General features: G+C 44.9%; 1 protein-coding gene across 7 annotated transcripts in view; it reads right to left on the minus strand.

Annotated features, from left to right (window-relative positions):
- Positions 1–12,026, minus strand: part of LOC118395988 (tripartite motif-containing protein 44-like) — a 137,830-nt gene that overhangs the window by 52,418 nt on the left and 73,386 nt on the right. The window lies entirely within an intron of this gene.

The following is a 12,026-nucleotide window of genomic DNA, read 5'->3' on the forward strand; positions in this document are numbered from 1 at the left end:
CCAAACTGGTGGAGCCTGTAGTAATCAGAGAGAGTGTAATAGATTCCATTTCAATGGGGACAGGCTGCACTAATCATATCCCTTAATTGGACAACGTTCAGAGGGTGATAGAATGACAGAAACGAGAGAGAAGGGAAAGCAAAAATACATAGTTCTCCCCTCCTGCTCTCATCCTCCTGCACTCATCCTCCTGCACTCATCCCTCCTCTTACCTCTCCCTGTCCTCCCTGAGAGAGAGAAGACAAGAAACAGACATACTCCTCCTCACGTCTGCACACTTATCCTCCTCCTTTTCTCTCTATCCTTTCCTCCCTTCCTTCTACTCACTCCCTACTCTTCCCCCTCAAATGTTCTATCTCCCCACTCTGCTAACTGATCTTTCTCTGTACTTCCAACCATTCTCTCTTCTTACCCCGTTTCCCCTCCCAAAGACCACATCTCTGCTGGCGCTTACTCGGTCTGAATCCAAACATCCCTCTCTCCCCTCTCTCTCCTATCCTCTCTTGTTGGGATCTGGTCAAAGAGCCTATCCTCTGTTCTCTCCTCTTAACAACCTGTACCACCCATTCCTCTGTCCTTCCTCCCCTGCTCCCCAGTCTTAGACTGAGGTGCTGTCTCAGGTAGCAGAGCACCACATCCATTAACCAGGAGAAGGCATGCAGCTACCTCTGAGCCCTACTAAGCCCACCTGTGTGTGTGTGTGTGTGTGTGTGTGTGTGTGTGTGTGTGTGTGTGTGTGTGTGTGTGTGTGTGTGTGTGTGTGTGTGTGTGTGTGTGTGTGTATGTTTGTTTGTTTTGCTCTGTAGTGTGTGTATGTATGTGTGAGTGTGCATGTGTGTATGCTCTGCAGTGTTTGTGTATGTTCTGTTATGTGTGTGTGCATACTTCTCTTCTGGCTGCAGATATAACGACCTCTGGTTCTGCACCTCAACCCACCTCTCAGCCAATAAGGGCACCTCATCAAAGAGTAGACACTCAAACATACACACATATGCACACGCACACGCACACACACACACACACAATTCCCCCATGCCTGACAAGAGGGGAGAAGCTGAGTTAAGGGCGAAACTCAGAAAGGCTTTTTTTGTGTTAGGCAATTTCATCTTTTATCTCCAGTCAACCAAAAAGTCTCCCTGCTGTTTGACATAATTACAAATATATTTACATGGCTCCCCTACGTTGATAAATTAACTATTTCTATTGCAATTGTCCTGGCTCAACCCTAGGCGCCATGGATGTAATAACTTATACAGTATATTCTATCCGACCCGCAGGAGAGAGGCCATTTTGTCTAGAGAGAAAGAGAGAAAGCAGGGAAAGAGTTAACATGGACGAAATGTCAGAATAAAGAGATAAATATTCCCTACAAGGTTAGAATACCTCTTTCTTTTTACCTGTCTCTCCCTGTTTCTCTGGAAATGCACACATGCACATGCAAGCACACTTCTCCACCACCTCTCCATCTCTCTCTCTTTCTCCACCACCTCTCCATCTCTCTCTCTTTCTCCACCACCTCTCCATCTCTCTCTCTTTCTCCACCACCTCTCCATCTCTCTCTCTTTCTCCACCACCTCTCCATCTCTCTATCTGCTCTGCCCTGGTTAGAACAGTCGAGTTGTGGGGAAGTGCTATCTTAAAGAGGACTTTCCGGGTTCTTACCAGCCATTTCTTATTTATGGGCTTTAATGTAGTCGATGCATTATTGATCACAACCAATCATTTCCTCCTCCCCTTGCTTGTGACCGTGGCCCATGGATAGGGGGCAGGCTGAGCTGAAAAGCCCAATGCGGAGCTCACTGCAGAGTGTGGGGTTGGGACAGGTCTGGGGCTCCTGGGTGATGGACGGAAAGACGAGGTCTAAATGGATGGGGTCGGATGTGTATCTTGTGTGTGTGAGAGAGACAAAGCTGAGAGAGAGAGAGAGAGAGAGAGTGCTGTGGGGGGAAAATTTGCTCAAAGTGTCAAACGTCTCCAAATCATACTAATATCCACTGCCTGGTTAAATTGGAAATGCCTAGCCAGTCACCCCTAAAATTAACCCATCACTCATTTTGGAAAACTTTAGGTGCCCCCCCGAGGAACCAGAGAGGAGGATCAAGCACCATGTTTCCGACACACTTTTCTCTCTCTGTTCTTTTTCTGGCGTTGTTGCTGAGGTCTATAGAGACAGACAGAGAGGGAATGGGGGAGGGAGAGATGCAGAGAGGGAGGAGGGGAGTGAGCTGTGCCCTGATTGAGTTTGAATTCCCTGCTCTTGGCCTAGAAACCGCAGGGCTTCTAAGTCATCATCCGGAAATGCGCCCATCACGCTCCAGCCTTGCCTCCTCAATCTTGTCACAAGTGTAGAGAGAAGTAGGCAGGATGCAGTCGCAGGTTTAGAACTACTGAGATTTATTAAAGCACCATATAGAAAAGCGTGATGAAACCCAAAGTGCAAAATAATAAAGTACTCAGGAAAAACTAGGAGAGATTACTCTCAGGAAAACAAGCAACATATACAATGACTGACTATATATACAGTGATAGAGTGGGGATTGGAACCAGGTGCGTGTAATGATGACGAGACCAGTCTGGAGTTGATGAGTGTAGGGCGTTTGCCAGCAACAGGTTCGGCAGCAGCTAGAAGGCCGGCCGCTGAATGTTTGAGCTGGACAGGAGGGGCAGCCAAAGCGAAGGTTGGTGTGACAAATCTATCCTTATTGCACCAGGCATAATCAGAATGCGGTACTTCGGATGGTCTTAATGGGATGGGTGAAACAGCGATGGGGGGGTGAGACCGTGGCTGTGCCAGTTGGTGACCACTCTGCAGAACTGCCTCCAGAACAAGATTCATTATGGAAAATTCTAACCTGTGTGAGGGAGCAGAGATGCAGAGGAAAGGCACTCATGGCAGTCATCCGTGGGTTAAATAAATATCGCCATTTGCATTTCCAAAAGGCAGGGCCGCCGACTGACCCTACTCGATAACATTAGGCAGGGAGAGAGAGGCCCATTTCTCAAGGGCCCCAAAACCCTGCGAGGAGGGGGGCCGTAATGAGAGAGGATCCTTAACAGATATTGATAGGGCCCCCAGGACAGCGTCTTATCCTAACTCTCCAGTAAGCAGTGCACTCTGCCGCTACTTAATGAAGTAAAACTGGAAGCTTCCCCGGGAGGATTTAACATCACAAACAGCTCTGAGACATGGACCGATCATGAGGGTGAGTGGTAGAGGGAAGGAATGAGAAAGGGGGAGAGAGAGAATGAGAGAAAGTTTGAGTGAGGAAGAATGAGTGCGGGTTAGCAAGAGATCAAGAAAAGAAAGAGTTAGTCCACCCACATAAAAAACTAAAGTTTACTATAGAACATTACAGTACTTACTATAAAATGTTGTAGTAAACTGTAGTATATTGTAGAATACTATACTACACACTGTAGTATCCCCCAATCATGTGCAGTATTTAGTGTATATTTTTGTAGTATACTGTAGTAAATACTACAGAAATGTCCACAATAACACTAAAGTCCGCAAAAACACAATTTTTTTTAAAACTATAGTAAATACTACATTATTCAATTTGCATATACCCTGCCCATTCCCCTCCCCCATATCCCAATGTGTGCAACCCATAACTGAGAAACTTACATGCCAAGTATATGTCATATTGTGTTCCCTAGAGAAGCCCTGAACTCTCCATTCACAACCCAGTCCTACCTATAGGCTATGGAACATTTTCTCTTTTAGTCTTTCTCCAGTAGGAAAGATAATAAAACACTTGAGTAAATGTACCCAAAACACTACAGTAAAAACGAAAGTCAGCAAAAACACTACAGTAAATCCTATCAGCGCTGTGGATTTTGCAACAAAAGAGACAGAATCACGAGGTCACTTGTTTTGGTACTGCCCTTATAGCTTGTTTTTGGCCACAGGTTCAGGAATGACTGAAGAATTGCAACATTTACCTGGAGCTAACTCTGCAAATAGCCCTCCTGGGTGTGTCTTAATCCATTATATAACACTCTTAGCAAAAATATGTATCTGTAGAAACTATGAGAATAGAAAGGTTGTTTAAACTTTTCTAAAACATCACAGCACAGTTGAAAAAATATGGCAATCAAAATTGGATGACATTCAGAGATAAATGGGAGGGGTTGAGGGTAGATGAAGGGTGCGATTAAAAACAGTAAATTCAACAGTATACTGCAGTAAATACTACAGCATTCACTATTGTGTTTCTGCAGACTTCAGAGGCACTATAGTATTTTTTACATTGGGCAGATGGCCGTCCCTTGTGGAAAACGGAAGCAGGGGTATGATGGGTAATTTGACTTATCACAGCGAAAGCTCCACTGGGTCTAATTGACCATTGTCCTGCAGGACACCATCTCTCTTTTCCTCTCTCGCTCTCGATCTTCCTTTCTCCGTCTCTCTTTCCCTCTCCTTTCCACTCTCTTCCACTCACCATCCCAATCTCTCTCTCTTTTCTGGTTAATGTCAGTAGATCAGTCCTCCACCATTCATCCGACAGCTGTTCTCTGGAAAATGTGTAATTTAGAAATGGCCCCTGCTCATCCACCTGTCCCTGGGAAACCCTGTGCCAGTCCCCAGCACTTTGTACTGCAATCATCCTGCCATGGAGAATCTCAGCTGGGGATGAAGTGTGATGAGAAGAAATGCAGAGTGGAAGGAGTGGATGGAGGGAGGGAAGGGAAGGATGTAGGGAATGAGAGAGAGAGGGACATGGAAAGGTGGAGAGGAAGAGAAAAAAAGATCACTGCTTCACATGAAGCCTGAGGAGGAAATGGATTCTCTGTCAGAGTGATTCAGAGGAAGCAGGAGGAACTGCTATAATGTCAATTGGAGATTGTGTGTGTGTCTGTGTCAGCGCGTAGAGTTTCATATGTTGAAAGGGAAGAGAGGATTTTGTAAATGTATGCTTCCACCACATCGCCTCTAGATAAGAACTGTGAATAGCTATTCAGTAAGTGGATCTTTCTACATACAGCTGTTATTGACGTTGGAGTGTCTATTATAAACTGAAGCGGCTTGCTGAGGCAACCTTCCCCGACCTGACAGGGAGTGAACACCTGCCGGCCAGTCCACTCACTCATCATCATCTCACTCTTCACTTCACAGCAGCCACCACACATACACATACTGTATACACAGTACACACCCACGCACCCACGCACACATCCACTAAAATAGAGACAAAGACAGAACAGACGGCCTAATAAAGCTGTGAAACAAAGCCGCAGAGGGAAAAAAGACATGAGTAGAGTTACTATTCCATGATAAAGGAGATATCAGCGCAAACCATTCAGAGCGTTGCTTGACATAATTCCCAGAACATTCTTTTCAACAATTCCTTTGATTAAAGCTATCTGAAGACTGAGTTGCAGTAGAGAGAGAGAAAAAACAAAAAGCTGTCTAGCCACCAATCACATCCTGAATCTACAAGGAGTCTCAGAAACATGACCCTAGGCTTCAGCGGTGATTAGGGTCTGCTTTCAATGACGGACACATTTGGCAACTTCAATAAGGGTAAAAAAATACATCTGGGGTGGGTCCTCTTCAGACAGACAACTCTCCCAACAAATCACGAAGCAGACATGTCAGAACTTTGCGAAATGCAGTTAATAAAATACTAAGATTGGAGCGAAAACCTAAAGGACGATAACTCTCCAGGAACAGGGTTGGGGAGCCGTGCTCTATGCCAAACTGACGTTCTATTACTACATGTAATGTCATAAAGTAATGACAGACTATCATTTCTCTTTGCTTTTTTGAGCTGTTCTTGGCATAATATTGACTTGGTCTTTTACCAAATAGGGCTATCTTATGTATACCCCCCTACCTTGTCACAACACAACTGATTGGCTCAAACTCATTAAGAAGAACAGAAATTCCACAAATGAACTTTTAACAAGGCACACCTGTTAATTGAAATGCATTACAGGTGACCTCATGAAGCTGGTTGAGAGAATGCCAAGAGTGTGCAAAGCTGTCATCAAAGCAAAGGGTGGCTACTTTGAAGAATCTCAAATATAAAATATACTTTGATTAGTTTTAACACTTTTTTGGTTACTACATGATTCCATATGTGTTATTTCATAGTTGTGATGTCTTCACTATTATTATACAATGTAGAAAATAGTTTAAAAAAAGAAAAAACCTTGAATGAGTAGGTGTGTCCAAACTTTTGACTGGTACTGTACACATATATACCAATCTATTTTACGTGCCATGTTATCACAGCAATATTGATACTGCATTCCCTCATACATACATGTATACATTACTGTACTGTTAATGGTGACTGAAGTCTATTCACTCACAGGGCCAGGAGAACATCTTCACATAGGTAAATAATGCACCTATAATTACACTGGCACGGTGCGTGTAAGATATAATCTGTTCGCTACAGGCAGAGAAGCGGAGGGAGCTGCCGCTTCTTATAACCTGAAGTTTACATAGCAAGTGATTGATGTGAGCAAAACGCGGCTCAGTATAGTAGGGAAAGAATCCATATCATTAGCTTACTGATCCACAGCCTCCAGCAGCCCTGATTCCAGCTCATGTTCATGCATGCCATTACGTAAAAATGTACATTATAAAATTACCTGGATACTACTACTCACTTGCCCAAGAGGATATCCATGCAATCTACCCACCACGTGTAGCATACAATAGCCTGAATATGCCTCTGTGTGCTACCGGCTCTAAACCACAAAGTTGGAACACATAAGGTCAGTGATGTGTAATTAAATCAAGCGTAGTTGATGTTCATCCAATCTGAATATTCATTGAGGAGATAGATTGTGTGTAGCAGTGTTACAGCTGTTATCAACCAAGAGCCAATTTCCTGTGTGCATCGACAATGTACGCACCTGCCTTAATCATTTACAGGAATGAACAAAGAGATATTCTGATAAGAGCATTAATCATGGTAAAGAGTCAATCTGACATAGGTTCATTTAGTGTTTTATCAATCACTGTTGCCACAGGGGCAATTGAGGAATTAATTGAGGAGAGTTGCATCAAGAAATGCTGCCGCCTGGGTAGGGCGAAGAAATAAAATCGCTCATTAATTAGTCATGTGAAATAAAAATTGGGGCTAAACAGAACGACACAAAGCGGCCAAGTGGCTCGGCAGGGAGGGCTGTTTGTGTTGCAAGTGTCACGTGGCTGATAATTCCCCCATAAAGCCATTCTTCACAGAGATGTAAATAGACGATAAACAATTAGAGTACATCCTGGGCTGAGCCTGCGCCTGCCTCCTATACCACCTCCAGAGTCGTTAAAATCCTATTAGCCGTCATTAGTTTCTAAAGAGCTTCCTATAGAAGAGCGGAGAGGGGAGAGAGAAAAACAACATAAAAGTGGTGGCCTAGGTATAGAGAGAGAGAGAGAGAGAGAGAGAGAGAGAGAGAGAGAGAGTGAAAAGAAGATGAGATTCGTTTCATTCTCCACCATTATTCTATCTGGGGCCAGATGGAGAAATGGAGCATATCAGTGCCTACAGTAATGCTGTAGTTTAATGTAGGCCAATGTGCCGGGATCCCCCAAGCAAGCAGCCTGCAGAACACACCAGGCAGACAGGCAGGCAGACAGGAAATATGGAAGTGAAGGACCCATAACAACCAAGGCTTTGTATAGTACTGGAGCCCTCTGTGTTCACGATGCACTATAAAGACTTGTCCCCAGAGTGTGCAAAGCCATTTGGTCATGGGTTTCATTGGGACTGCATATGGGAACAGGGCCTGGAGTAGTATGGTATTGTACCACTCACCACCTCGCAGACGATGACTGTAAAGCTGCGCCCCAAATGGTACTCTATTCCCTATATGGTGCACTACTTTTGACCAGAGCCTCATGGACCCAGGTCAAGAGTACTACACTATAAAGGGAATAGGGTACCATTTGGGACACATCCGATGACTGTAGAGTGTAGAGTCCCACCCTGTGTCAGAGGGTAACAGAGCAGAGGCTATAACCAGCTTGGACAAGTCACTCTTATGGAACTGCTGGTAGGTCACAGAACGGTCACACTGGGTTCTGGAACATTGTGGAAATGATAAGCTGTAGCACGTGGTTGAACAGAGAAAAAGTTATTTGGAGTGACGAGGGGGTCATGGGACGAGGGGGTCATGGGAATTCCAATGTGACCAAGTGCCAGTGTCACAGCCTAATGCTGCCAACTGTGTTGTAGTGTAACCATAGCATTTGATCATCATTTTAACCATTTAATTATAGCAGAGATGGACCTTGATTAGCTGAATCAGGTTTTTCGGAGAAGCACTGGAACAAAATCCTTCACACTCAGTTAGCGCTCCCTGAATGTGAATGTTTGTGTGGGCTGCACACCTGAAATGGGTGGCACAACGTGTCAGAAGAAAGTCTTATGTCAATCAGGAGTAAAATAAAGTATTTGGATCTTTCTGCAGTTAACTTTGACATTTCTACCGAGGAGAGCAGGGTTTGGAGGAACCTTTGTCTTTTTTCTCCAGCTTCTTGCCAAGGATCCAAACTTTAAACCAGGTTTATTTTCCTCATCTCAGTTGAAAAAGCCTCTTTCTTCACCACTGCTCTAAATATATCTTAAACTTCTCTCCGAAAAGTTGGCGATTCAAGGACAGCAGAGAGAAAAACAGCATGGAGATAAACTTGTATCTATCCCTCTATTAAACCACACCTCTGTTGTGCTGAGAAATCAATAGCTAACAGGGGATAAATAACAGTAAAACCATCCCCCATCCCCACCCTTCCTCCTCTCTTCTCTGCGCTTCTAAGAGCCATCAATTTTGCTCTACTAGAGGGGAACTCCCCCTGGTGTGATATGAATATCAGGCCCATGTGATGTATGTTATGAGATGTGTAGGCGCCGGGCCATTATGAAGAGTGACTGGTCACAGCGTCCTCCCGCCCACAAACATGGTACGCACTTACTCACGCACTTACTCACGCACTCACTCACAGAGAAAGGGGTAAGCAGACTAGCACATCTGCCTCCCTCCCTCCATCCTTCTCTAACGGCTGATTACTGGCGCCACCACCATTGAAGAATCACCCAGGTGCCGAGGCAAGCTGTCCGGGAATGCTTAGGAATGCTGTCTGAGTGGACTCTCTCGGCGCGATGTTATGGAAATCACTTTCTCACCTTCTCTCCCTTCGTCAGAGATGGAGAGATGGCAGAGGCACACATATGGTAGCAGAAAAGGGAGAGGGAGAGAGTTAGAGAGAGTGTGGCGGAGAAGTGACAGCCTGGCTATTAGGCAAAGCCTTCTGTCATGTGAATACTCCCCCCATAGTCCTGTCATCCACACGTACATAGCCCTAGTCTGAAGGACACACAGGAAGCCTATACCATCTTCTCTGCCTGACTGTGTGCTGCTGTCAAAACGTTCTTCTCCTGATAAATGTCCCCTGTCCCTCAGTTCAACATGTCCTCTCATAAATACATATCTTTAATCGACTGACAGAATTTGCCCTAAATACTAACCACTGGGGATATCATTGATTACATAACTTTTCATGTTTGAGCATACAATCCATGCCCTCATAATGAACCAGAGAGAACAGAATAGAGCTGTGAGAATGTGTGTATGCCTGGTCCCAGTGTCTGTGGTTCATGTAGAAGTAGCTGAGACAGAAACAGAAAGAGAAACATGCAGAGACACTGCCACTGGGGCCTGACAGCTCCACAGTGTTAGCTGCTAGCTGGGTGACTAATACACTTTTATGTGTGCAAATGCATCTTGTAAAGCGTCTGTCATAAAAGCCTGCCATCTCCTGGAGTTAAACCCCCCCGATGATATTTCAGGATAGCACTAGGCAGAAGGCAATTGAAGTGTTTTGAGAAATCCAGTGGCCTGTCCATCCATGCCTGTTAGTAAAAACACACCCCTACTACCAGGACACAACCACATAAATACCTTCAGTGGAGGCTAGGGGGGAAACAACGACACTGTCATTTAAATCAGTCCAAGTCCACAGCAACCAGAAAACATTCACATCTACAGTATAAAAACTACCACGATAACAACCTCACCTCAAACATGTCATTCAAACAAATAAAAACTCATCAGCAATCTGCCTCAACAGCCCTGCTCAATCCAAAGTGGAGAAAAAACAACACACAAAGTGAAAATAGTAAAAAAATAAAAAAGCTGTTTGGATGTTTAACTAGTGAGAGGATGTGTGCTATGTGGTGTGCATATTAACACACCCTCTATAGCAGGGTAATTAAGAACTGGCTCCCTCCACTCGCTCTACTCCTCCCTGCCCCTACATTCCACTCAAGGTTGCCTTCTCCCTCCACCGCCGAATACTGATGCTGAGGTGGGAGGCAACACAACGCCACGGCAACACATAAATCGCCATTTTGACAGCGACTGTCGGGAGGCTGCTGAATTAAACATGCCATGACAATCGTCACGCTGTCCCTCTCTCTCTCTCTGGGTGGAGGAAGGGAGGAAAGGAGAGGAGGAACAGACATCTTCAACCTTTTAACCTTGCTGAAATGTGTGTTGTAATTTGTAATTTTTAAATTTAAATTTTACCTTTATTTTACTAGGCAAGTCAGTTAAGAACAAATTCTTATTTTCAATGACGGCCTAGGAACAGTGGGTTAACTGCCTGTTCAGGGGCAGAACGACAGATTTGTACCTTGTCAGCTCGGGGATTCAAACTTGCAACCTTTCGGTTACTAGTCCAATGCTCTAACCACTAGGCTACCCTGCCGCCACGCGATTTGGCGGGCCCCTGCCTGCAGTGGGACGGGAGTGGGGCTGCGGCTGGGGGATGAGGAGTTGTGATGTGGCACTGTGGTGGTGCTGGGTGATAATGTCGCTCTGCTGCTGCCGCGTTGACAGGTCATACGAGGGGCTGGAGTTTGATAAGCAGCTGATTCATCAGCCTTTGTTCAGCTCACCGCTATCACCCTCCAGCATCTCCACTGAGCTGACACCAAACCTAGAACACTACCCCGGGGTGTCAAGGTTTGTTGCACTGTGTGTTTCGATTGGTCGCAGTGTGTGTATGTGTGTGAGAAAGAGAGAGAAATTGAGAGAGACAGAAAGACAAAAAATGAGCATGAACACTCCTGTAGTGTTTGTGCGTGTTGTGTTCAGTCTTTTGACTGTTTGCATGAATAATGTTTCTGTGTGCTGTAATTTCTAGAGTGTGTATGTGTGGGAGTACTCTCTACAGAGATACAGGGTGGAAATCTGCTTTGGGAAGCACACCGGCACTCAAAGAAAGAAAGGAGAGAGAGAGATTGTGCACTTGCTCTTTTCTGTATCTGTATGTGTGTGTTTCCACAGACAAAAGAGGAGGGAGTGTTATCCCCAAGTACTGAGTCCCAGTGCCCAGTTATTCCAACTTTAAAAAACTCTCTGTCCCAGAAAACACTAAATCGACTGTCTTTTCACAACCAATAGGTCTGCCTTGTGTAAGACCCACAATTCTACCAGCCTGGAGACTTAGACTGCTACATTGACCTTTAGCTGCTAGTTGAAATGGATGCCGTACGTCGCCAGTGCTCTGATAACCATTGTAGCCCATTACAGACCATTACATATTCTCCATTGCTACTGTGTCCGCTCCGTGACGATGATGACCCTGCCTGGTCTCGTCTCGCTGTAACAGAATGCTTCCCTCCAGATGTTGACTAGTCAAACTACACAGAGAATCACAACACATCTGTGTTCTACGATACACTACTCCCACCTTCTCCTGCTGTCTACCTCTCATATGGGCTCTCTCTCTCTGTCTCAAGCGTGCTCTTTCTTTCCCACACTTTTTCTCCCTCCTCAACAATATGAGGTATATGTTTCCTCCAGGACAATTGTTTTAATTAGCATGTTGACTGTGTTATATACCTACTCATCTTTTCATCTAACACCTTTCTCTCTCTCTTCCTGGGGGGGGGGGGCATGATAGGCCACGAGACCAAATTAATGGTTTAAACATATTTTAAATTGTCTACACACGACGCAAATGACAAAACACATGAACAATTGTTCAATTTGGTTTTAATGGC

This window comes from Oncorhynchus keta, chromosome 17, assembly GCF_023373465.1.
Source record: "Oncorhynchus keta strain PuntledgeMale-10-30-2019 chromosome 17, Oket_V2, whole genome shotgun sequence".
NCBI classification, from domain to species: Eukaryota; Metazoa; Chordata; class Actinopteri; order Salmoniformes; family Salmonidae; genus Oncorhynchus; species Oncorhynchus keta.